This window comes from Alexandromys fortis, unplaced genomic scaffold (genome assembly GCF_014885135.2).
Source record: "Alexandromys fortis isolate MF-2015 unplaced genomic scaffold, M_Fortis_MF-2015_v1.1 scaffold_0, whole genome shotgun sequence".
NCBI classification, from domain to species: Eukaryota; Metazoa; Chordata; class Mammalia; order Rodentia; family Cricetidae; genus Alexandromys; species Alexandromys fortis.
In genome coordinates, this window is record NW_026067949.1 from 4,299,533 (window position 1) to 4,323,636 (window position 24,104).

A 24,104-nucleotide genomic window follows, 5' to 3' on the forward strand; every position below is an offset into this window, starting at 1 on the left:
AGCCCTCGTATCTGTGCTCATGGAAGACCCTGATTCCTAATCAGGCGGTTAAGTCCTGGGCCAGACATTTCCCCAGGTTGCTGTTCTTGACCCATTGCTTTGACTCCAAGTCTGAATCAGAGATGAAATCAAATGAGACGCTAGGTGGATTCGATCCTGCGGAAGAAAAAGAGCAGTGGCAGAGAAATGTGAACTCTGAAGATGAATTGCTAGCAAAAATAGGAAGGAAGCACAAACAGGTACAAGTTTTTTTTTAAAAAAAAAAAAAAAAAAAAAGCTGATCTTGTAGAATGGGGAAGGGAGCTCCTGAGTTAGAAGCCCATCTGTTCGGTCACCAGCTTTCCTTCACCTCAACACCAGAGAAGACTTTCGTCTCCCCTTGGAGGCATTTTGGTTCCACTGAGCTGGACAATTACTTCATAGTTCCCAAAGGAACAACGTTATGGATCACATGTTTGTGTTTTCCTCGGGCTTTATGCTAAAGCACCAACCTTCCCGAAGATGGGGAGATGTTAGGATGGGGTCCTGGGGCGGGGTCCTAGTGATAGCATTAGTGACTCCATATTTCATTTCCTCATCGCTCGCACTTCTCCTCTTCTCCCTCCCTCTCCTTCACCCCCACCCCCACCCCCACCAAAGACCTCCCTATCCAAAACACAAACAGTGATCCCTCACCAGGAAACAAAACTTTCCCGCACCTTGATCTTGGACTTTTAGTTTCATGAGACACCTGTCTGCTTTTTACACCACCCGGTCTCCAACAACTGATTCCAACAGCCCACGTCCACCTAGATGTCCAGTCCCTGTCTTGTGTTCCTCCCGGGCAGACTTTCCAGACCAACCTTCAGTGTCACTCTGGTTAAAATGTACAACTCTAAAGCCGTTAAATCTGACAAAATTCAAAAAAAAAAAAAAAAAACTCTCTCCTTTAACTGAATGTCTCTATCCCTAAATGTCTGTTTACACCGAAAATAGTGTTCAAGGGAATGGAAAGGTGTTGATTCTTGTCTGTTTATTTTAGCCCCTGGGACATCACTGGCACGGAGTTTTCAGTGCCAGGCTCTGGGTCTAAATTCCCTGGGAGACTTGTTAAAAAAAAAAAAAAAGCAAACAAAATACCCCTCCTTGCTGGGAAAACTTAGGAAAGTCTAAGTCTCTAAATCCTGAGTTCCTGCTACCTATCTGTTCTATTTAGTGCTCCTGTTTGCAGTAGCATTCTTTGAGTCAAAACGTGGAAAACAAGAGAGGAGGTGAAGGAAAGAGGCATACTGACCGGGTATGCTTTTATGGCATGGATTTAAAAAAAAAAATTCCTATGTATGTGCACAGCCATGATGGGAAGCTATGCATCTACGGAGACCTGTAGGCTCTCTCGATGACAGGGCATTGCACAAAATCCACAATGGACTAGAAAATGGGGTCTACTCAGTCAGAGTTCCTGCATGACACAGTGAGCTGCAGAACCTGCACGAGACAGTGAGCTGCAGAACCTGTCACTGTTCCTCAGCCAGGCAGGGTTCCTGCACGGCACAGTGAGCTGCAGAACCTGCCACCGTTCCTCAGCCAGGCAGGGTTCCTGCACGGCACAGTGAGCTGCAGAACCTGCCACCGTTCCTCAGCCAGGCAGGCCACGAGCTCGTGCATGCTTTCTTCACTTTCCCAGGCATCTCATCTATAAAATCTGTGAAACAAGATGCACCATAGCCACCCCTTCTCTCATCCCTGTGAAAAATAGCTGACAGAATCAACTTACAGAAGCAAAGACTGATTCTGTCTCAGATTTAAATAATATGGTCCATCAACATCTATCAACAGTGAGGATGGAGGAGTGACTCCAACCATGGCAGCAGAACAGTGAGGTACTATAGGCCACCTCATGGTAGCCAATCAGGAAAGGAAAAGCAAAGCAGGAAGCATCCAAGAATACTGATAGAGTCCTGTTATTATCTGAAACCCTGTAAGTACAGCCTACCCATTCCTCTATGGGTATTCCAAGCTCTCATGTAAAAGGCCCATTGAGCTCTTCTTATAGCACACTAGTGCTTTCCTAGACTACATCATCTAAAATGTAGTTTCTCGCACCTTCCCCAGCTTTGGAAGGAGCTCCAAAGGCTTACATACCACTTGGTCATCTTTATCATGGCAAGGATTTGCTCCTGGAACAAGATTTCTATATTAGTTCCTCTTCTCATCACAGAGGTTGGTCACATCACAGCAGCCAGCCAGGGTGTGGATGGTGAAGCAGAAAGCAGCCAGGGTTGACATACCTCCACGGACAGTGACCAGTAGCATAGACTCTCTTACAAGGTCCTATCCCCTAAAGTTTCCACAATCTTCAAAAATGGCACCACCATCTGGGGATTAAACAATCAAAATGTTATCCTATCAAGATCACTCCAGATTGAAACCATAACACCCAGAAAACAGGGTATAAAGTCCAGTTAGGAGGATGTGCAAGGACCTGAGCATGGCACACACAACATGACACACCCTGCATGGCTCACACAACATAACACACACTGCATGGCTCACACAGCGTGGCACACAGCAAACACTTGATAAGTCATCGATAGGACATCCTCCCCTCCTTATACTAGAAAAGAGGTTGTTAAAATGATCAGAACAGAACTCTTTGGGGATGCTGAACTCTTTCATGCCTCATGAAACCAAATCGGTCTGCGGAAAGGCAGACAGCTGACGCACCAGAACAGCTTCCACACACCATGCTAAGTGCTTATGGTAGGATTCCTTCCCCTGCTTTCTTGTCATCACAACCTGTCAAGGAAATTAGAGAGCCCTGGGCATTTTCATTTAGAGTTCTAAGTGCGCACATTCATAATTTTCCTGGATAACTTCCATACAATTTTGAAGTTTTGACTTACTGTTTTGTGTGTTTTCATTTAGTTAATTTTTCCTTAGAGTTGTAAAAAACTAGATTGCTAAATATGTGGAAAATAAAGAAATGGGAAAACAATAATTTATAATTCTGCTGCTTTAACAGAGTGAATATTGGTACTTCGCTATATTTTCTATTTATATGTGAGTTACAATCATCAAAATCACGATGCAAGCAACCTTGTTCTTGCCTTTCCCCATAACATTATATTGCGAAGCTTTTCCTTACTGTGTCAGTCATTTTAACCAACACTTTTGACTAGTTGCATAATACTCCAGTGAGCAACAACCACCAATTATCTAACATTTATTTATTCCAATGTTTTTCTGCTATTTTTCAATAGTGGTGCAATAAACATTTGTGTGTATAGGTAATTAAGAATTAACCCCTAAGTCTACATTTGCATAAGAAGAATAAGTCTTTTGGAGATTAAAAGATTATACCAAGGAACAGAATGGATGGCAAATATTTCATATGAATGTGCTTCCTCCTTGATCTTCAGAACTACCAGGCCAGTAGGTTTCACAGAGCAACTACAAGCAAGCTTGAAATCTGCCAAAGACACACAGAGGTTCAAAGGTCAGCACTTTATCTGGCTGCTAAGACTTCTTATCAGTGGTTAATCATCACCAACACACAAAGCAGAGTTTGGGAAGCCATCACTCCCTGTCATCCAAATTACAACTCTCATTCCATGTGTGAACAGGAAGGACAACACCCTGCCACTAGAGCCCACTGAAAGAAACTCTTCACAGTGCTAATGAATATGTGAACTTCCAAAATTAGCTCCTGATGCTGTTTGATTTTTATTTTATTTAGCAATCTTTACCCATGCATTAGTAGCAAGCGTTCATTGAACTTTCATTATTCCAGGGAAATGGCAAATCCATTTCAATAAGAACTCCCTTACATTGATGACTGTTGGTATTCGTTATGTACCTTGGCCAAGGGGTGCAGCACAAGTTAAGCTAGGTGCAGTGGCTCACTCCTGTAATCTCAAGACTTGAGAGACTGGGGCAAAAAGATTATAGCAAGTTTAATTTCAACCTGGGCTCCATTATGAGTTCTAGGCCAGCCTTAACACTACCTATCTTCAAAAGGAATTTACAAATTTAGTGGCTTAAAGCAGAATACTCATTGTGAAATGCTTAATAGGTTCTTCAGGACTGTGGTCCTGCTGGAAGCTCTGGAGAAGAAGGCAATGTCTTATCCACTCTGTCCTCCAGGGGTTGCTGCACTCCTTGGTACACGGCTCTTCCTGCATCTTCAGAGATGACAATGCAGCTTGCTCCTCTCTTCCCTTCCCTACACCCATCCTCACATCACAGTCTTACCTACTTCCTCCCTCTTAGCGGGAACCCCATGTTTACATCGCTCAGCCAATCCAAGATGACCACCCTTTCCACGATCCTTTCCACAGCCGCATCTGTGAAGACCCCTTTGCCATAAAATTACATATTCACCAGGGCTGTGTGTTAGAATGAAGACATCTTTTGGCACACAGCTTTGAGGGGTTGTTAATTCGGCTTATCAGAGCTTGGGAAAAAATATAGCTAAAAGAACAACCTGAAAAGACAGAGTGTCCCTGTAGAACCATTCTCCTGGAGAGACTGTGGGTGAGGCAAACAGCAATAGTTAGGATCCTAACCCTTCCATCAGAGCCAGAAGCAGAGGACAGAGAACGCATTTAATGGGCATGAGTTAACCCTCTCAGCACTCAAGCCCTTGATAGTTCCACGTGTGTCATTTACCTTGATTTGTTATTATATTGTCATAACAACCCAAGCAAGTTGAAGCATCCTTGTCCCCAAAACAGGGACAATAAATCCTGAACTCCGATTCATTCAGCGACTCTTCTGGGGTTGGGTTAAGCCTGTGACTAGGACCCACACAGCTTTAACTCCAAAGCCTAGGCATTATCCGCCCTGCCGGGAAAACAGACACCAAATTTGATCAAAACTAACACTTTTCAAACTCATCAAGGAACTGGATAGGGTGGTATAAGCCTGTAGTCCTGGCCCTCAGAAGGTGGAGATAGAAGATTCATAAGAAATATACAAAGCCACGGAAACAGGAGATCTACTGCAAATGTCAGCTTGCCAATCAACTCCGGAATACCTCTCTTGTCTTTCGTTGCCTCCCCACAAAGGAAAGGATCTCACCTGTTGCTAGGCCAGCTATGCGTGTAGGAGATGCACAGAGGAGGCACTAAGTAAACGTTTATGTAAGAAATCAGAAACACTCCTTTGTCCCAGAAATACCCGATGCAAACAAGCACAACCATTGCATCATGGGGAGGATGGATGCTAAAAATGTACAAATGCTCAGGGGGAAGAAAAAAAAAATTCCACAGCAGCCAAAACAAGCATCAATACAGCCAAGTGCATGCATAATTTCTTTGGAAAATCCCACCAGACCTAATCCAGAGCCTGCATTCACTTTTCAAAAACTGGTTTCCAACCTGCATGCTGAGTTTTTAGCTGCTAGTCTCGAAAGGAAACGCTTAAAAGGCGAAAGGGAAGAGATTGTTTATTTAAGATGGTGGAACAGTATAACACTGCACCGTCTTAGCAGAATTCAAAAGATGCACCTGGTTGTACGGTCTGTGGGTAGAGATAAGGAGGCAGAGAGGACCGGCCGCTCTTCTCAGTGTGACAAGCTGCAAAGCCACAAACCTAATGTTATGTCCTACCTGCAAAGTGGGCATCTCAGCTTCCTTTCCTGTTATAAAAATGCCCCAACAAAAGCATGGTGCCACCCTGGGAAAGCCCTCCCTCCTCAATTTACACAATAAAGATAATCCTGAACAGCCGTCTCCAGAGACCCAACTCCCAGGTAATTCCAGATCTTAACAAATTGACAGCTGAGATTAATCACAATGAATGTCTCTCTCTGTTTTGGTCCCCCTCCCTCAAATATACCTGTAGCTAACAAAAATGACATAGAGTCAGAAAGACACAGTACGTTCATGTGCCGGTAATGCTGCATGGGCATTTACTTGGTGTTTAGTTCTGGCTCTCGGCCTGCAAGGACAGTTAACACTGCCTTTGCTTGGCGGACACAGGCCTCAGAACCATAATGAAACACAAATACTATTGTATTGTGTCTTTCTGCCCTGTTTTGTCTTCTATAAGCAAAACTATCTTGTTTTTATTTTCCCCCTTATAAAATTGCATGCATGTCTTCCTGGTGTGTGTGTGTGTGTGTGTGTTAGTTTTGTGCTGAACACTGTAGTATAAGCTTTGTCCCACAACATCTCATGGTACCAAAGCTTGATTAAAGCCAAGGAATGTCCTACCGTGCCTTGGTTGAGCGTAGTATTAACTTGAACTCTGGAGGGATCGGAAGAGAAGTCTGCCCACATCCCAGCTGTTATAAATCAGCCTGATGTTCCCCCAGCTCATCTAGAAAATCCTTTCGTTTTGCCTCCTTTAGATTTTGTAGCCTGTACCCTAAATTTAGAACCCCTGTCTCTCCCCAGTGTGATGAGCAATGATGGTCTTACTGCCATGGCTAAACCATTCCACCAAGACTTCTTTAGAAAAACAAGGCACCCGTCACTTTGTCTAGTGTTCTATTTTTTGTCTACTAACATAAATACTCTCGTGAACTCACAAAGCATTTTAGCCATAGCAATCAAGCGGTCCCAACTGATAATTAAAAAACAAGCTGGGCTTGGGATTCAATTCAACATGCCTTCCATGCTCCAGATTCATTCCTCCTTGACAGAGAGCAGAGGCCAGTGCCTTGAAACCAAACATATTTTTATGAAACCAAACATCGTAAAACATGAGCAAAAGAAGCCTTACATCACTCGGGCCAGGAAGATGAACTGACATGCTGAAAGCATTGTTTCACACTTGCTCAACTGAACAAATACAGCTCTTCACAAAACAAGTCCGGACTCTTGGCCAGGCCAAGAGGCCTGTGATCCAAGACTCCATGCTTTCAAATTCCTCAATGAGAAAGGATGGGAGGAGGGAATTTGGACTTGAACCAGAAAAGGCAATAAAACTGTACATTTAAGAATCAAAGCGAGGGGGTGGTTAGGGGCAAGTAAAGAAGAGGAAAAGCACTAGGCAAATATACTGAAGTCTTTTGCTGTGTTCATGTTATGTTTTTTTTTAATTTTTTCAGGGTGTTGTCTACTGAGTAGGTACCATTGGTCCTCATTTTATGTTACATCTACTGATGTGTTGCTAAGGCTAAAAGGAGTGTGTTTACTGTCCCTTGCAGGAAACTTGATAAGCACAGTTGAAGTGAAAGTAGAAGCTAGACCTCAGCTATTATATGGCAACAGAGGCACACTAACGTTCTGTCATGGCCCGTCTCAGCCTTATGTCTCCTACACGTGTTATTTTTAGACCAGGATGTATGCTCCAAACTCCTTAGCAACCAATGTTTTTCCTTAAATGGCTTATTATAATTATTTGTTTTTGTCATTAAATGTCCTGAGAATATAATTTTGATACGTGAAAAATAGCTCTTTTGTTAATGTGTCTTTAACTTAACCTCTTATTGCAGCAGAAATACTTTACAACAGTGAAAAACTAAACATGGTTTCACTGTGGTCAACGCACCTGTGCTTACAGCTTTCTCCACACCGCTTCTGTTGTGTCCTTCAGATGAAATTCTAAGGGTATAAATATCCATTTTCAGACTCTTGGTCTTTACCAAAGTAGATTGCTAAAATTACTTCATTTTGAGTCAGGAATGGTGGCACCTATCTATAATTATAGTATTCAGGAAGCCAAAGCGTAAGTTCAAGGCTGCCCTGGATTCCAGAGCAAGAACTTGCCTCAGGGAAAAAAAATAAAAACAATCAACAAAATAAAATAGGAACAGAAAAAAAGGGGGGGACAGGAAGTGGGGGAAAATAGGAAGGGAGAGGATGGGGGAGGAAAGAGGAAAAAAGATGAAAGAGAGGAAGGGGAGAGGAAGGGCGGGGGAGTGAGGGCAGGAGAAGAGAAGAGAGGAAAGGAACAGATAAGGAGAGACTGGAGGTTACAGGTTTAGTTGAAAATGGTCCACCTTGTACCCGTTCCCTGATTCTTAGAAAATCTTTAACCTGAAGCTGGAGTGTTTCGTTCCTATGTATTCTTGATCACTCATCATCTTGCTAAGTGAGTCACATGTCAGGAAAAACATTCCATGGAGCATTTTATTTACTAGCAATGTGATACAACAGTCTCTCCATTAACACATGGTCACACCCCCAGCACAAGACCCTCACCTATGAAGCAGTAAGCACCTCTATGCTCCACTCCATCCAACTCTCAATCAGCTTTCTCTGACTCTGGACTTCCCTATTCTGGATAAATCATATAAATGTGGACTCAACGCAGCATGGGTCCCATTGTAACTTTCACTGAGCAACATGTTTTTAAGACTTATCCATGTTACAGAATATGCCAGTAGTTCATTCCTTTCTATGACGCAATCATATTCTATTAAACAAACATACTAACTCGAGGTTCACATACCTACCTGCTGCCTATTGTCTTATGAACGGGTTTCAACTCTGTAGCACTGTAAACAAGGCCCTGGCTTCCATAGTATTTAAGCCTGGAGGGAGGTAAAGATGCTCACACACAGGGTCATCACTGGCACACTTGAATCTGAGTCACTGCTCTACCGTTACATAGTCACGTGAGTGTATTGAATGCAGCTGTTAGGCTATGCTGTGCTAGGCTAGGCTAGGTTAGGCTGTGCTGTGCTGTGCTAGGCTAGGCTGTGTTGTGCTGTGCTATGCTAGCCTATGCTATGTTTATTCATCTATACAAGGGAGATGTATATGGGGTGGAAATGATGCCACGTGGATTTGGAGTGCAGTAAGGTCGATGATATCTACATGGATAAACAAAACACAGCCCTACACAGTGACTTCATAGTACATGGTAATATTAGTTTCTTAGCTGCTGCTGTGAAACAACATAAAGTGGAAAGGGTTGATTTTTGCCTCCACTTCCAGAGGGGATGAAGTCCGTCATTGTGGGAAGGACATGACAATAGACTTTTGAGGCTACCCAGCAGTCACGTGACCTCTTGAACCACAAGGAAGGGTGTGGGTTTGTTGCTTTGAGAAGGCGGCTCGGCAGTGAAGAGCACTTACTGCTCTTGCAGGGAAGTGGAGTCCAATTCCTAGCATTCCATATCAGGCAACTCATCACCTGCTGTAGCTTCAGCTCCACCAGAATCCTGAGCCTCTGGTCTCCATGGGCACCTGCACTCGCTCAGTCTCACACACATGATTTAAATAAATAAGTAATTCGGGGCTTTTTTAATAAATATTTTTTATTAAAAACAAAAGCATATAAAAAGTCACAGGCTGAAGTGTTCTGGTGCCCTTGAGACATGGCCTCACAGCGGGTGGCTATGTTCCAGCACAAAGCTAAATGGGATCCTGCCTGTGGAAAGAATGAGATGGTGGTGTCCCTTAGGGGGTCACCTAAAATCATCGGAAAATATTCATATTATGGTTCATAACAGTAGCAAAATTACAGTTATGAAGTAGTAGCAAAAATAGTTTTATGGTTGGGAGATCACCACAACATGAATAACTGTATTAGAAGGTGCCAGCATTAGGAAGGTTGAGAAGCACTACCCTGGGCAGAAGGTGTTATCCTCACCCATGTCCAATTTTTCCTACACACCTGCCATGAGCCAGGTATGGTGCCAGCTGTATGAGGTTGTGAATGAACAGGGTCTGTCCTCTCCTGAGGTTGTGTGGCACCTGGAGCATTCAAGACAAATGACCTATGAGTTGTTAATCCAAACATGGCACAATTGCCAGAGTACTGGGGAACAAGGCTGGATGTCCCCCACAGTGGGGATCAGTGTCATTGCGGTAGTAGTTTCCAAATTACGCTACAGCTTTGTCAGTGCTTTGGGGACAAGAACGCCTAGTGTGGAGGGGCTTACAGTTCCTGAGGCTTTGCTTTTATGCAGGAATAGGGCAGTGTAAATTCACACAGCCATTCGCAACACCATTTGGCAGTGTGTACCAAGATAGACATAAAACATGCAAACCTTTTGACCCAGTAATTCCATTTCTGGGAAACTCTCCCAAAGAAATAATCCTAAATATGGATGAAGGCTTGGTCACAAAAACAGTCCCTGCAATCTCATTCAGGATAGGAAAGATGGAAACAGCTTCATTGCGCAATCATTGAAAAGAATATTAAATAAATTATAAAATGACGACTTTATGGATATTGTTTGGCTCCAAAACCTAATAGGAAAGAATCCTTGTGATGTACTGTTAGGTTCGAGAGAAGGCAAACACAGTGTACCAGTGATAGCAAAAGTTTAATACACACAGAGAGCAAAAAAATAGACAAAAGAAATACAAAATGACAGTGGTGGTATTCTGAAAAATAGAACTGTAAATAGTTTTATATTTTTGTACCTTGCCTTTTTGTAAATTTTCTTTAAGGGGAATGTATTTAAAATAAATGTGATCAATTTCTTATGGCAATTATGCCACATCTGTAAAGCACAAAAGGTAAGTGTTGAGGTAAAAGGCAATATATGTATATCTGTATTCAAAAACTTTGTAAAATATTAGTAGGAATTATTAGGAGTAGAGTGCATACACACACACACACACACACACACACACACACACACACACAATTTTGTAGATTTGAGCCAAATCTACAAGTGGCCTGAAATGATCCTGTTACTTTTGAAGCATAGCTGGTAGTTGTATAATTTTTTTGCCGATCCTTGCTCAAGAGTGCTAACTACCAAGAGCTCTCTTCCCCTCATCCCTGCTTCTTTCAACTCCTACATCCCTGCTACTCCTAGCAGCACATGACATGATTATAGTGTGCTATGAGGTCTCCTTTCTTCCAGGTATACTCTTTGCTGATTTCTTATTGTCCCTAAGATCCAGCTCAAGCCCTACAGCCTTCTGACGCATAAAGATTCAGTTCCAGCCATGGTGTCCATGCACCACAGTATCTCAATACCTGCATCCAATCCCTTCTGGTCTCTCCAGTTTCCCCTCATTCTTGCCACACTTCCTGGTTGGTTGCCTTGATTTAGCATCAGGCTCTTATTCAAGTTCTACCTGGAGCGACTATTCCACCCCAATCAAACCCCGTCTTCTTAGACACCTTACAATGGTCCTTCAGGTCTCAAGAAATTAAGAAGTATCTCTTGGGGAGTCTTACTGACCGCAGAGATTAAAGCACACATCTAGGTCCCAGGTGGAGTGTTCAAAGCCATGCATGCCTTACCCCTAATAGAGACATAGAGGAATGCTTCTGGCTTAAAGTCAATGGTAGAGTGCTTGCCTTTGTGAGACCCTGGGTTGGATCCCTAGCATGGATTAAAAGTTTTTCAAGTGGCAGTTACAGAGATTGCTCAGTGGTTAGGAACAGATACCGCTCTTCCAGAGGACTAGAGTTCAGTTCCCAACACCCACATCTGGTGGCTTCCAGGTCACGAGTAACTCCTTTTCCCTCCATCCATATTAGTCCCCTCTGTCCTCTGAGACAGTTTCCCTTCTGCTTACATATCACAGATACATGCATGATTGTATGCATCTATATAAGATCTAGGATCACAAAAGAGAGAAAACATTTATTTATCTTTCAGACACTAGCTCAATTCAGCTAATAGGATTATTTCCAGTGGCATCAGTTTCCCTAAAAACCACATAACTTTAGTCCTCTATATGATGAACATCACACACACACACAAACACACATGCACTACACATACGCACACACACACAAACACACATGCGCATGCACATACACAATGATTTGGGCATTTTAAAAATTTAACTTTATAGACAAGAATACTGTTTCCAGAAGATAGCGCCATAACCTGACTTTTTTACCTGAGGTCCAAGGCTGACAACAATGACTTTGGCCTAAAGCCAAGCTTCTCACTCTACCTACTGCCACAGTGAAATGTCCATGAGCAGAGAGAAGGCCTGGAGAGTCTGCTAACTCAGACTCCAGGAGAACACGTCACTGCTTTTGTCTCTCTCGGTCTGTGATGCCCAGTCCTCCCTGGCACACAGTGAGTGCTTGTGGGATTTCCCAGATCTCCCCACATGACATAGTCTGTGAGGACATTGTTTTGGATAAAGGGGTAGTTCGTGCAAGAGATACCACACTCTTCTAAAAGTGCCTTTGTTGGGTCTATGGCAGCTCTTAGCACCCTTGGCTGCCACTCATAGGCCCCTGTGCCAAGAGGCCTCACGGGTTTTTAGCAGAAGGCCAAGCAGGGACCATGTGTCTCCCACTACTGGAAGAGACATTTAAAAGTGCCAAAACATTTGAATAGACCTGAGATGTATGGAAAGAAATGAGTTCAATAGACTTTTGTTAATATTATTATTATAATTACTAAATAGTAAGCATAAAGCATCACCTATGTGGTTATTGTTTTTATACATACTGTCATAAAATTCTCACTGTTAGGCAGGATCACTGAGTGACTCTCCTGGAGCTGAAGAAGGGCCTCTGAGTAATTTTCAGAAGTGGGGGGGGAAAGACAGACAGAAGACACACATGCAGATGATAGCACTTATCCAAGGCCAGCAGCCAAAACTGCAGTGCGATGGTCACCATTTAAAGTTTACCCAGCACCCACTGTGTGCCGTACACAGCATGAGCCACTTCTCCTGAAGTGTCTCAAGTCATCCTTGCTCCCATTTTAAGCTAGAGGGCGGGGTCTGAAAAGCCTGGTTTTCCAGGCCATGTTTATCTCTACACGGCTGCAAGGCTTTGGACTGTTTCTCTCACTTGAAGCCTGTTTCTACGCTGGCAGTAAAATGATAATACAACCTACTTCTTACTTCTCTAAGTGGTCAAGACTGACGATGGTGGGGATAAAGACAGGGCTGCATAAGCAGGTGTTACTAGATGTCTTCAAACTGGGATCCCAGTCAATACGCAGTACCCCATTGAAAACTTCCAGGTTGTGGCTGAAGCCCTTCGGACAGGACCTATCCTGGCCCACAAACGTATTTCCCTGGATGCCACCTATGGGCAATGCAGCGACTGTGCTTGTCCACAAGCAGAGGAGCTGCCCCTCTCTCAGTGGAGGTGTAAGCAGACTTCTGGGCTGCCTGTGCATTCTGGGGGGGGGGGGACCAAGAGCAAGGTGGGTCTCACATTGCACCCAATGCCACCTACATGGTGGAAAGCAACCCCCCTTCCATTTGCACTTCTGGTTCTTTCCCTTTACCTTGGCCAGGTTTGCATAACGAGAAGCTCTGGAACCAATTCCTTTTTATTCTTAATGAGCTGAAGGCTTTTGTTAGCTGGCTGCCAAGAGCTGCCGGTTTCCTCGTTTCCTAGTACAGCCTGAGGTGAGATCCCAGGTCCCTCATCCCTTCTGGCTTCTCATATTTCCTTCATTGGGGGCATTGGCCACAGGTGTCATTCTGAATGAAGCCAGACTTGCCCTGCTGGCCTGGGAGGCACTCCTCCTCTTTACCTCACCTAGAATCTACCCATGGAGCCATGGCCAGAATGAAAATCCCAGAAGCATTTCTTGGCTGCCTGTGTCCCACCCACCATCTAGCTGGACATGGAGAGGCAATTACGATGGAAACTTGGGACTGGAAGATGTTTCCCTTGAAGCTCAGCTCTTCATCTCGGCTCCAACACTTACCCCCCTGAAGCTACAGCTTACGTGGATGTGGAATGGGGATTATAATATTCACTTGTGGGTTACTCTGGGGCAGCTTCTTGTCCTCTTTCCTTGTCCTCATGAAGGTTGAAATTAGATACAAAAATCCAGCTTTTAGGAAAATAAACAAAGGTCATGTCCTGGGCCCAGCGCCTGGCACCTAGCAAGCCCTCAATACAAGAAAGCTATCGCCTTCATTGTCACACATGGCTGCTGTCGGCCTCACTGTGAATGGCTTTCCCCCTAGAAGGTAACTGAAGTTCCAGTCAAAATGTTTTCAAATCAAGTACCTGGTTTCAACCAGAACGTCAGCACTGCCATTGCCTAGCGAGTTCTAAACCCACTTATAACGTAGGTAGATGCCTACCAAATGTTATATACTCAATACCTTTGCCCACCGTGTGTTCTTTGCCATCATTGATTTGCGTTTTCTTTGAGTCAAAAGGGATGGGGTGTATTTAATGATTAGAATAGTTTTTAAACAGGCAAGTGATATTGTTAATTTATTATTAGCTTTACTTTAGCCACAGACTTGAAGGAAAATGTTGACAGAGGTTTCTGTCCTGCCTGGTCCCACAGCCTTTCAGTCCCAAAGAAACACACAGAGGCTTACATTAATTATAAACTGATTGGCCTATTAGCTTAGGCTTCTTAGTAACTAATTCCTACATCTTAAATAAGCCCGTAATTCTTGTCTGTGTTAGCCATGTGGCTTGGTATCTTTTATCAGTGAAGCATTCTCATACTGCTTCCTCTTGGTCTGGGTGACAACTGCAGATTGAGCCTTTCCTCTTCCAAGAATTCTCCTGTTCTGGCCACCCATCTATACTTCCCGCCTGGCTACTGGCCAATCAGCATTCTATTAAACCAATACAAGTGACAAATCTTTACAGGGTATAAGACCATTGTGTCACAGTAAGAAAACTCTTGCCAAGATGGAGAAGTGCAGAAGCATCAGGTGAGAGATAGCAGGCAGTTTTACAGCAAAAGAAAGAAATTATTTCCTTGATTCTTGACCCATGGTCATTGGTGGTTGTCCAGAAACCAACCAGTTTTTCTGTTGTATTATCACATTTGATTAGAATTGGTTGTTAACTCAGTAAACATGTATTGAGAATTTCTGAACTCTAGTCTTTGGCTGTATATGGGTGGTGCAAGAATGAATAAATCGGGATTATTATTTAAAGGTGCTCTTTGAGGGACTGGAAAGATGACTCAGTAAGTAAGAGTACTTGGTGCTCTTGCAGAAAACCAGAGTTTAATTCCTAACACCTGTGTCTGGGTGGCTCCTAATCACCTGTAATTCCTTCCCAAGAAGATCCACCACCCTATTCTGGTCTCTTTATGTGCCTGCACACACATGCTCACACACGCGCGCGCGCGCGCGCGCGCGCACACACACACACACACACACACACACACACACACAGTGAGAAAAAGAGAGAAGAATATTTTTCAAGACTCCCTTTTGTGAGGTGTACATGTTTCACCTGGATCTATAGCTGGTAAAACTTAAGCACAAAAATCTGGCTTCCCATACTTGCCTGCAAATCTTTTCAAGGTAGAAGCTGGTTTTCTCGTTTGTATTGAGGCTCCCAATAAATAGTTTTCTCCATTCCTGCAAGAGATTTACACACAAACATTGATAATACTTTCAAAAATTAAATACAGGGTTTTTTTATATATAAAAAGTGTTTGGTTACTACCACAACATTGTGCCAATGATCCCATTTAATTTAACTGAACATGTATCCTGCATCCCTTCAGTCTCTCAGCATAAAGAAGACACAATCACCATATCAAGACTTGACTTGTGTGGATATAGACCTCAAGTAAAAACCTTTAAGTAAATAATTTCTCAGTGTTTAACATTGAGATCCAAAGATTTCTTAGATAGGCTTACGAGCACATAGAAGACGAGAAACCCCTTTGTCTACCATCTTCAAGTGGAAGACTCTGGAAAGCCAGTGAACTCAAATTCCTTAGCTCTGGTGAGTTGATAGCAAAGATTCCAGCCAAAGTTTCATGGTTTGAAAGCCAGGAGTACCCAGGTCAGAAGCAAATCAAAGTCCCAGTTCAGTCGTCCGGACAAAGCATAAATGTCCTCCTCCTGTGCTTCCCTGTCCTCTTCCAGGCCATAGTGACTTGGTGGCAGATTGTGTGCTGACTTCAGAAACTGCCTTCTTTCACACAGCTTTGCTCTTGAGCGTTGTGGAAGTGTGTGATCTGTCACTCTAAGCTGAGAGGCATTCCATTGTGCTGTTGCATCACTTGGCTTACCCATCCTCAGGTTTGCCAGCCACCCAGCCTACATTACTGTGAACTCAAGGTCAATGAGAACCTTGACTGCCCTAACAAGGTTGATGATGCCTGTTGAACGACAGCTAAGGCTGTCCTCCGGTCTCCACACACATGCACACACATACGTACCTGTATACACATACACTTGCACATATAAATGCTTACATGCACTAAAAGACACACTCCAAAACTGATGTGCTCAAGTCTGTAAGGCCCTCAGAGTGATGCTGTTTGCCGTGTTTCCTGTTACATTCCAAGATTCTAGGATGACCTGTTCTCCAGCGATTCCCAAACTCTCTTGAAACACTATGGCAGATTTTGTACATAAAGTATAAACTTTGACACTTGCTAAAAGCCTAACCCTTCCTCAACGTGTCAGGGCACTGTGCATAAGCTTGGAACCACATTCCCTCCCAGAATTCATGGCTCACAGTTAGACCTGCCATGAACCCAAGTTTTCCTGAAATTTCTGTAGTAAGTAATCAAAGAACTCTTTCTTCTAGCACACAGAAATTTTAGTGGAAACAAAAATCTTGATGGTCACATAAAAATTACACTTCTGAATTTTTAGTGCACAAAAATAGTGGTTTATAAAAAAGTGCTTTTCAGATGTTTTGAACATTACTAGGCCATGCCCAGTTCTGTTTAAATGGTCTCAGGAGCCAAGAAAGCTATGTGGTGTCAACCACACTATTAATATGCAAAATGATGAATTTTTTGTGACTAATTATAGACAAAATAATACTATGTCAGATATTTGCTTAAAATGCAGGAAGGGGAAAGGCAATCAAGAGCATGAGGGTGTCAAGCCAGCAGTATCAGCCTTAGTCACCAATGAGTACGGATGGCGGGAACACAAACTCACTACTAGACCCTTTCTCCTTCTTTGAGTACGTTTGAATTTTCCTGTAACTGTTTTTACAAAAATCCTTACATTTTGGATACGAAAAGTGGCATTTTATACAAAGATAAGCATTATAACCTTAGACACTATATTTACAATAATGAATATTTGTGCATATCAAAAATGCCAGTGCCTTCTACGTGGGAAGTTAAGAGTAGGGTCTTGGTGAGGTTGTGCTTAGTGGAAAGAAGCTTGGCCACCATGAAGAGACCCGAGCTCTAGTTCCGGCTTAGAACTAATAAAACATGCCAAAAGTGGGTAAAAATCCCTTCTTCGTTAAACTGTTTCTTAAGTATGAACGGAGCAAATCGGGCAGCTGTCTTCTAAGGCCCTTCCCGGGGAAATAAGATAAAAACCCCCACTGGATTCAAGCCTGGTCTTCGCTTTTTCCTCTCAAACCTGTACGCTCAGAACCTAGGGCAATGCATAGTACACAGGAGGGGCCAATTACACTTGGTCCTTTGCTGACTCAGGGTGTTGCCTTTTCACAAACCCCTTCACTCCTCTGAACCTACTTCTTCCCTGCAATGAAAGTAGGTCCAGCTCAAAAGCCAGCTGACACCTTTCATTATTTTAGGTCCCTTTATAAAGCCAGAGAGTGGCAGCAGCCACCGGCTCCGCCTTCTTCAGCAGCAGCATGGAGGGAAAGCCAGCAATCCTTCCCTAGTGCCTGCTCACTGCCCTGCAGGAACTTCTCCCTAACCCAAGGTAAGAAGCAGAGCCTTCCATGTGAGCAGAGCCTACATGGTCCAGGAACACCACCATGCTCATTGGCTCTTCCCATTGACGAATGGGTGTCTTTTGCACCAGACACTCAGATGTAGTGTTTTCTCGGTCTGGCAGTGTTTTCCTGCTTCTCTTACTCCTGTTTCATATTTAGATCATCTCATTCCCGTAGAAAGAGATCCTTTGGTCCATACACTCAAATGTGTAACCTGTGTTTCACAAACACCTGGCGATCCCTTCTCTGTGCTTTCAGAACGCTCTCCAAAGTTTATGAATTGATTAAAATTCTGTTCTTCACACAAAATAAATAAGAAACAAGCTCATCTTTCTCGCACTCGTTGTTTGAACCCTGCCTGCCTTTTCATGACCTAACAAGCAAATTCTTCAGCTTCCTGCCAATATTAGGCACATGAACACTTCAGTCAGTCTGTTTGGTTCACCTTCAAATACTAATTGTAAAAACATCTATTTCAACCCAATACAAAACCTGGTCTTTCTCCATAGCTTCAACTCAATGTGGACTGCTCTTCCACCACCTGGTTCCTGTCACCACAAGTCCTTCCCACTGTTGGCACCTCTACAGTCAGCTCAGAAGACAAGTTAGAAGAAAATGATCAGATTACCTAAGTGGCACTTATACACACTCCTGCTACCTGCCCCATGTATTTAAATGTTGACTCTGTTAAGTGAAGTACTTTAGCAGGTCACCAAAGATATTCTTGGAACCCCATTCTTCACAGCATCCCGATATGGACAGTTCACTTCCAAACTGATATCCAGTGAGGTCACCGGACCAGCTCAGCATCTATGTCCTGGGGAAACTCCCCATTGTAGCCAAAGACCTAGTGTAGATAGTCCAGCTCCATCTAGCTTCTCAGTGCTTTCATGCCCTGGAATACTACCCTCTGCATAGCTAGGCCTGCTCTGCCCTCTCTTCTCAAGCAACCTTCATCTTCTAAATGCTTAGTTTCTGGAATCAAGGAAGACTCCCAGGCTGGGAGAAGAACTTCCTGCTGTCTCTGAGGAGACCCCTGCCAGCTTCTCAGCTACTATTCAGGTATCACCCAATATGAAGAAGGAACCAGCAGCAGCACTCTTACTGCTGGCTTCCCCTAATCTGTCCGGTGATTTCCTTTGGCTTCGTGTCAATCATACATTGAAAATAGATGAGAGTGGATGGCAGAAACTTCTGATTTGCAGTCAGCTTTCAGAAGGTACTTAGACATTAATGGTCCACTTTTCTCTGTCTTTGGTCCTCAACTGAAATTCCAGAATGATGGTCATCCTTACCGTCCTGTCAAGCACAGTTCTGGGACTCTTGGATGGATGGCTGTCTTCTCCATTCAGTTTTGACTCTATACGCCTTCTCTGTGTTTGCTGAAAGCCAAGAGTTCAGCCCCTGACTACCAGACAGTATGAGGACAAGATGAAGCTGTGAATCAGAGAATAAGTTGAGTGACAGCTGAAAGTTCCCAAAGCCAGGCTACCCATCAGAATCACCCAGAGACCTTTGAAGAAAATATCCTATCCTTATCCATTGATATGCTAGTTTAGTAGATCTGGTTTAGAACCACAGAAGTAGGATTCATAGAAATGTCTGAATAACATGTCATGAGACTTCAAGAGAGAGTCTCATAAATGCTTGAAAGTATCATGGAGAGATTCTGGTGGAGAGAGTGATGAGGAAGATGAAGATAAACAGATGGAGAAAGGGGCTGGAGAGGATTTGGGTCATTCAGACCTGAAGCTACAAGGAATATCATAAGCAAAACTCTAAGGCTAAAAATAACAAGATTTGATTTCAAGCTCAGTGTTCCTGTGGAGAGGAGGAAAAGAACAAATTTATGAGGCCCACAGCTCTGTAAACTGTTGGGTGCAGAAACTTGGTTTCATACAGTTAGCCATATCCTAGGAAGAAAATAGATATCGTGTTGGGACATGCTAACTACGGATCAGGCTCCCTGTGATACTAAAAGGAGAACAAGAGGATATAGTGAAGATTGAAGGACCTAATGCTTGTCATCTGCTCAATAACTATCATCTGGAACCATCTTTTAAAAGCAATTCTGTTACTAGCAAAATAACGTGTGTGTGTGTGTGTGTGTGTGTGTATGTGCATGTGTGTGTGTCCAGTTGTATAATGAACCACCTTAGATCCACCATTGAAGGCCACTTCTGCACACAACTTAACAATTTTGTATTTTGTGAATGTCATGCTGTAGCTTCAAATTGGCGACTGGAGGAAATTGTAGCAACTACAGTTATGGACTTCATTTTTCTCTTTTTTGAGAGCTTGGGTTACCAGAATGCTTTTGAGTGTTCTCTGAACACTGGATGGATTTGAATGAGTTGAACTGAATTAATTTGAAAAGTAAATCAAAACTTTAAGAAAGTAATAGTATGAACTGAGAGAGAAAATTATAAGTTTAGGAGGGGAAAAAAACCACAGTAAGACCTTGGCCTTGAGGCAAGTAGCCAATAAAAATGGAATCTGAGGTGTTAATCTAAGCCAAGGCTCCCTTCAGCCTGTTTTCTTCCCATAACTTTTTACCAGTGCTTCTGAAATAAGTGTGAAAATAACTGCATGAAATAGAACTAAAAGTATTGTCTACATCTGAGCTCTGAGCATGCTAAGAAGGTATTCCAAAGGTTCATTTTTCTCTGGAGAGAAAAGTTCAAGGAAGACAGATTGTGTTAAATTATATGAAATGAAAAGTGATTTTAGAAAAGGCAAAAATCAAATATTAAATGCATAAAATACTATGATCCTTTAAATATATGAGAAATATTTGCACATAAACTATGGTGAACACTAGCCAGGGTATATTGGTGCATGCCTTTATTCCCAGCACTTGGAAGACAAAACAAGCCAACTTTTGTGAGTTCAAAGCCAGGCTGGTCTACAGAGTGAGTTTCCGGACAACCAGGGCTACATGACAGTAAACACAGTATAGAGTAGCAGCAGCTAATACAGGCTGAGTTCTGTAGTATAGGGAAGATGGAAAAAGCAACAACTGGATTTGATCAGAGAAAGATGTAGACATGTGTGGAAATACCGCATGGAACATCATTTAATGCACACAATTGCCGTGCGTTAACCTCAGATCATTCTATTCCAGACAGTGAGGAAGAAACATCAAAGAAGTCGTCATAAAAAATCACAATTATTAATTACTTAATTATGAAGCTGCACCACCTAAAATTAAGCTTTCCGTGGCTGAAACTTGATGCACTTTATTAGTGCGTGTCAAGAATCGTAAGAAAACCTAGAAATAATGAAGCACAAGCATTTTATTTGAGGCTGAGAAGTAAACCTAGAGACTCTTTGTAGGAGTCGACACTGATTTAGAAAATAAATTAGCTGACCGATGTTTAAGATTTTGTACATGCCAGGATGGTGTTCAAGTTCTGAAAGTCAACAAATTTAAAGGATCTACCCTCCAGCCTGGAGGATGGGTACTAATGTAAATCTCATCAGAATGAAGATCCATTCCTGGTTTTGGTCAAATCTGCGATCAGTATTCAATTCCAAGACTCTAGGGAACCATAACAGAAAACAAAAATGAAAACCTGCTTCAATTAGAATTCTTACTGTTGGGAAGAATTAGGAGGATAAAATGAGTTTTTTTTAAATCACCTGATTTCCATAAGTGACATCATGTATTACAGATTGCTGTTGCCAAGGAGATATAAGAAAGACATGTCAGATGGCAACAAGGATGCTGATTGCTGTAACAGTCAACTGCTTGGGCTTTAAAGATACACCATACCTTTGAACTTGTTAGGAAATGTTGTCAAGCAACCGTGGAGCCTATATATCCATCTCCCGACACTTGCAATCATTTGTCTGTTCAGCTAAGAACAAAGAAAACAGCAAAACAGTGCTCATAGCCCTCTCATTTGCAATACAGAGAATGAAAGGCCTGCTTCCTGCCATGGTTGCCAAGAGTGGGGATGATGCTTCTTGGTCCCCACCTAAAAGCCCCCACGTAGTAAATGATACTTTTCTCTAAGCTAATAACCAATTTCCAGTCAGTGAGTAATTTTTTTCCCAGAACCATCCTATTGGAAAATCAGCGAAAAGAGGAAAAAAATTAAATAAGCAAATCTTTAAAAGAGGCCACAGCAAGAGAGATGGTAAGCTTCCAAACGTACCAGTCAAGAAAAGCCGGCACTTACAGCTGGTCCCAAACAAAACCATAATTTTAACTGATCCCTGAGTTGAGCCTCGCTGGATGAATGACTTCCAGGGCCTCTGGCTCTTTGGGACTAAGCGAGAAGATTATTTTTAGCGCAACTATTTGGAAATCTTTGAGAACTTGGACCTGCTATTCTGTCTGGTACCAAAGCAAGTTTCTCACTGAGCTCTTAGGAAAGATCCTGACTTTTGTACATTGGGGATCCTGCAGCAACCTACCCTCCCAGAGCACGGTACGGTGTTTATTCTCTTTTTCAGAACTTTGGCAAATGTAGAGATCATGGCCCATCTCCGTTAAGATGGAGTCTTTAGTTCAGTAAGCAGGTAGCTCTTTCGGAAGGGTCCAGGAAGTAAAGACCTAGCTCTGAATCTATCAGGCACTGGCTTCTTGGCCTTGGATAATGGTCTCTGGCCCTTGACTGCCTTGTAACCCATCACAAAGGGGTCGTTGAGTAGGTGATATGAACTAGGGGTTAGTCTATAGATTATAAAAATTTTGCAAATATCCAAGTTTCTTTTTTCACTGTTCTTCCATCATAGTGCTTTACACAAAGGAGTCAAGACTATAAATCATGAGCTGTTGTACAAAATCCTAATAAACATGTATTTTTTCATTCAAATTGTTGAGCTTCTGCTGTAGCTCAGCCTGTCATATATGTCAGCAATAGGAAGTTTACATTTTGATATGAAAATGAGCAAGAAAATACTATAAAAACCAGTTGTGTGGCCTTGAAGGGACCTGCAGAGGTTCAGGAAAAGGAACTTCATTTAAATCAGAAAATCAGTTCCACACAGGAAAATGGGAGCTGCATGAAGCTAAGGGGCTCATCAGAGGGAACTGGGGTTCCTGTCCCTAGCTCATAGTCCCTCCTAGTGAAGCTAGAAGAACAGATTCTGATATTGAGCAATGCCTACCTCAGAAGCCAAGGAGAGGTCACATTTTGGCCCTCCTCAATAACCTCTCCTCTTCCTAATGATTTCCAGGCAAAGCGTATTTTGAACTTGAATTAATCAAATCCAGTCTTCTGTCATGAGGTAATAGATGAACACTCAGAGCTTGCGACAAGATGTCAGTTCAAATCCTAGCTGTGCCATTTTGTGAATTTTAAAAGTTTTGTCTCTGTGTGACTGTGCCTTGTCTAGGCGAGTTGAATGAAAGGAGTATTATAGGATCTGCTGTTTTTCTGACTTGAGTGTTTTGTGAGCATAAAGCCTTGAAAGCCCATCCATGTTGTGGCATTCAACATGTCTTGGGATTTTTCAAGCTGTTGTGTATGCGTGTCACAGTTTATCTGTTAGTGAACACTCAGGTTGCCCCTTTCAGCAGCTGTGAGTGCTGTTGCCGTGAACATGAGTATGCAAATATCAGTTTGAGTCCCTGTGTTTAATTCTTTGTGGTATACTCCCAGAAGTGGGCCTACTTCACCACGTTTGAGTGTTTGAAGTGTTCTCCAGCATTTGTGTTCTCATGAATAACATCTTCTAGTCTTAGAACAACAATCACGCTATTTACTAAGAATATATATGTACTCAAGCTACACATATATTTTCTAGAGGCTCAGTCTTTGCATTGACTTAATCAATGCCTCCCCAAGTGTTTCTTATGGCTAGTTTGGCAAGAAAGGATTCTATGAAATAAATAAATAAATAAATAACATGCTACATCCTCCCTTAAAGATTCAGAATACATATTTACATGAAGAGTCTAGAATATACATATGTTTTTAAATGTATGTTTTAAGATCTAAAAAGATCTGTCACTTTGCTATCCCTAAAGAAAAAGTTAGGGTAGAAAGCCATTTACATTTAGCATTCAGGGCCTGTCTGAGATTAGCATTATATCCAGAGCTTTGATTTTCTAAGTCCAAAGAAGCATAAAAGTGGAAATAAAATACATGCCAGTACATATTCTACATAAATTTACATAATTCAAGCCAATGCTTGAAAGCATATTGCAAGAGAGGGGACTGCTAATGGAGATGTTTTCTCCTGAGGATTTTAAACATATCCTAAGGTTGGCTTATCGTGTGTGCTAAGCCGTATACTTTGATTAGTTTTATGCTGTGCAAATTATGTCTTTCCAAGCTGTCCAAAGTCATTATAATGTAAAGTTTTGACTCATGTGGTTTATTCTCAGTCAAAACAACCAAATTCCGTGTGATGCATTAAACTCTGGGCAGTGGATGAGAATGGGTTGTTCGGGAAATGATGCTGGAAATATGCAGTTGTATGGCTGCCTCGACGTCTTTAATCAGGAAAAGTCGGGTGGAGAAATTCTTTATAGGTGATAAAATAAAATGTGAGAATTGAAATAAATATAAAATTATATTTAGTATCTTGAAGTGTGGAAAATCTTCTAAGCATAATAAATTAGACTTTAGAAAAGGTTTTATGAATACAAATTTTTAAATGTATGTAAAAAC

The 24,104-nt window shown here is 42.4% G+C and overlaps 1 protein-coding gene across 4 annotated transcripts in view; it reads left to right on the plus strand.

Annotated features, from left to right (window-relative positions):
• Positions 1 to 24,104, plus strand: part of C1qtnf7 (C1q and TNF related 7) — a 98,925-nt gene that overhangs the window by 63,477 nt on the left and 11,344 nt on the right. The window contains exon 2 of one of the 4 annotated variants that reach the window (XM_050150215.1): positions 17,335 to 17,465. The exons of the other annotated variants lie outside the window; for them this stretch is intronic. The gene's annotated coding sequence lies outside the window, so the exon portion shown is untranslated. The remainder of the gene's footprint in view (positions 1 to 17,334; positions 17,466 to 24,104) is intronic. 4 annotated transcript variants of the gene reach the window in all.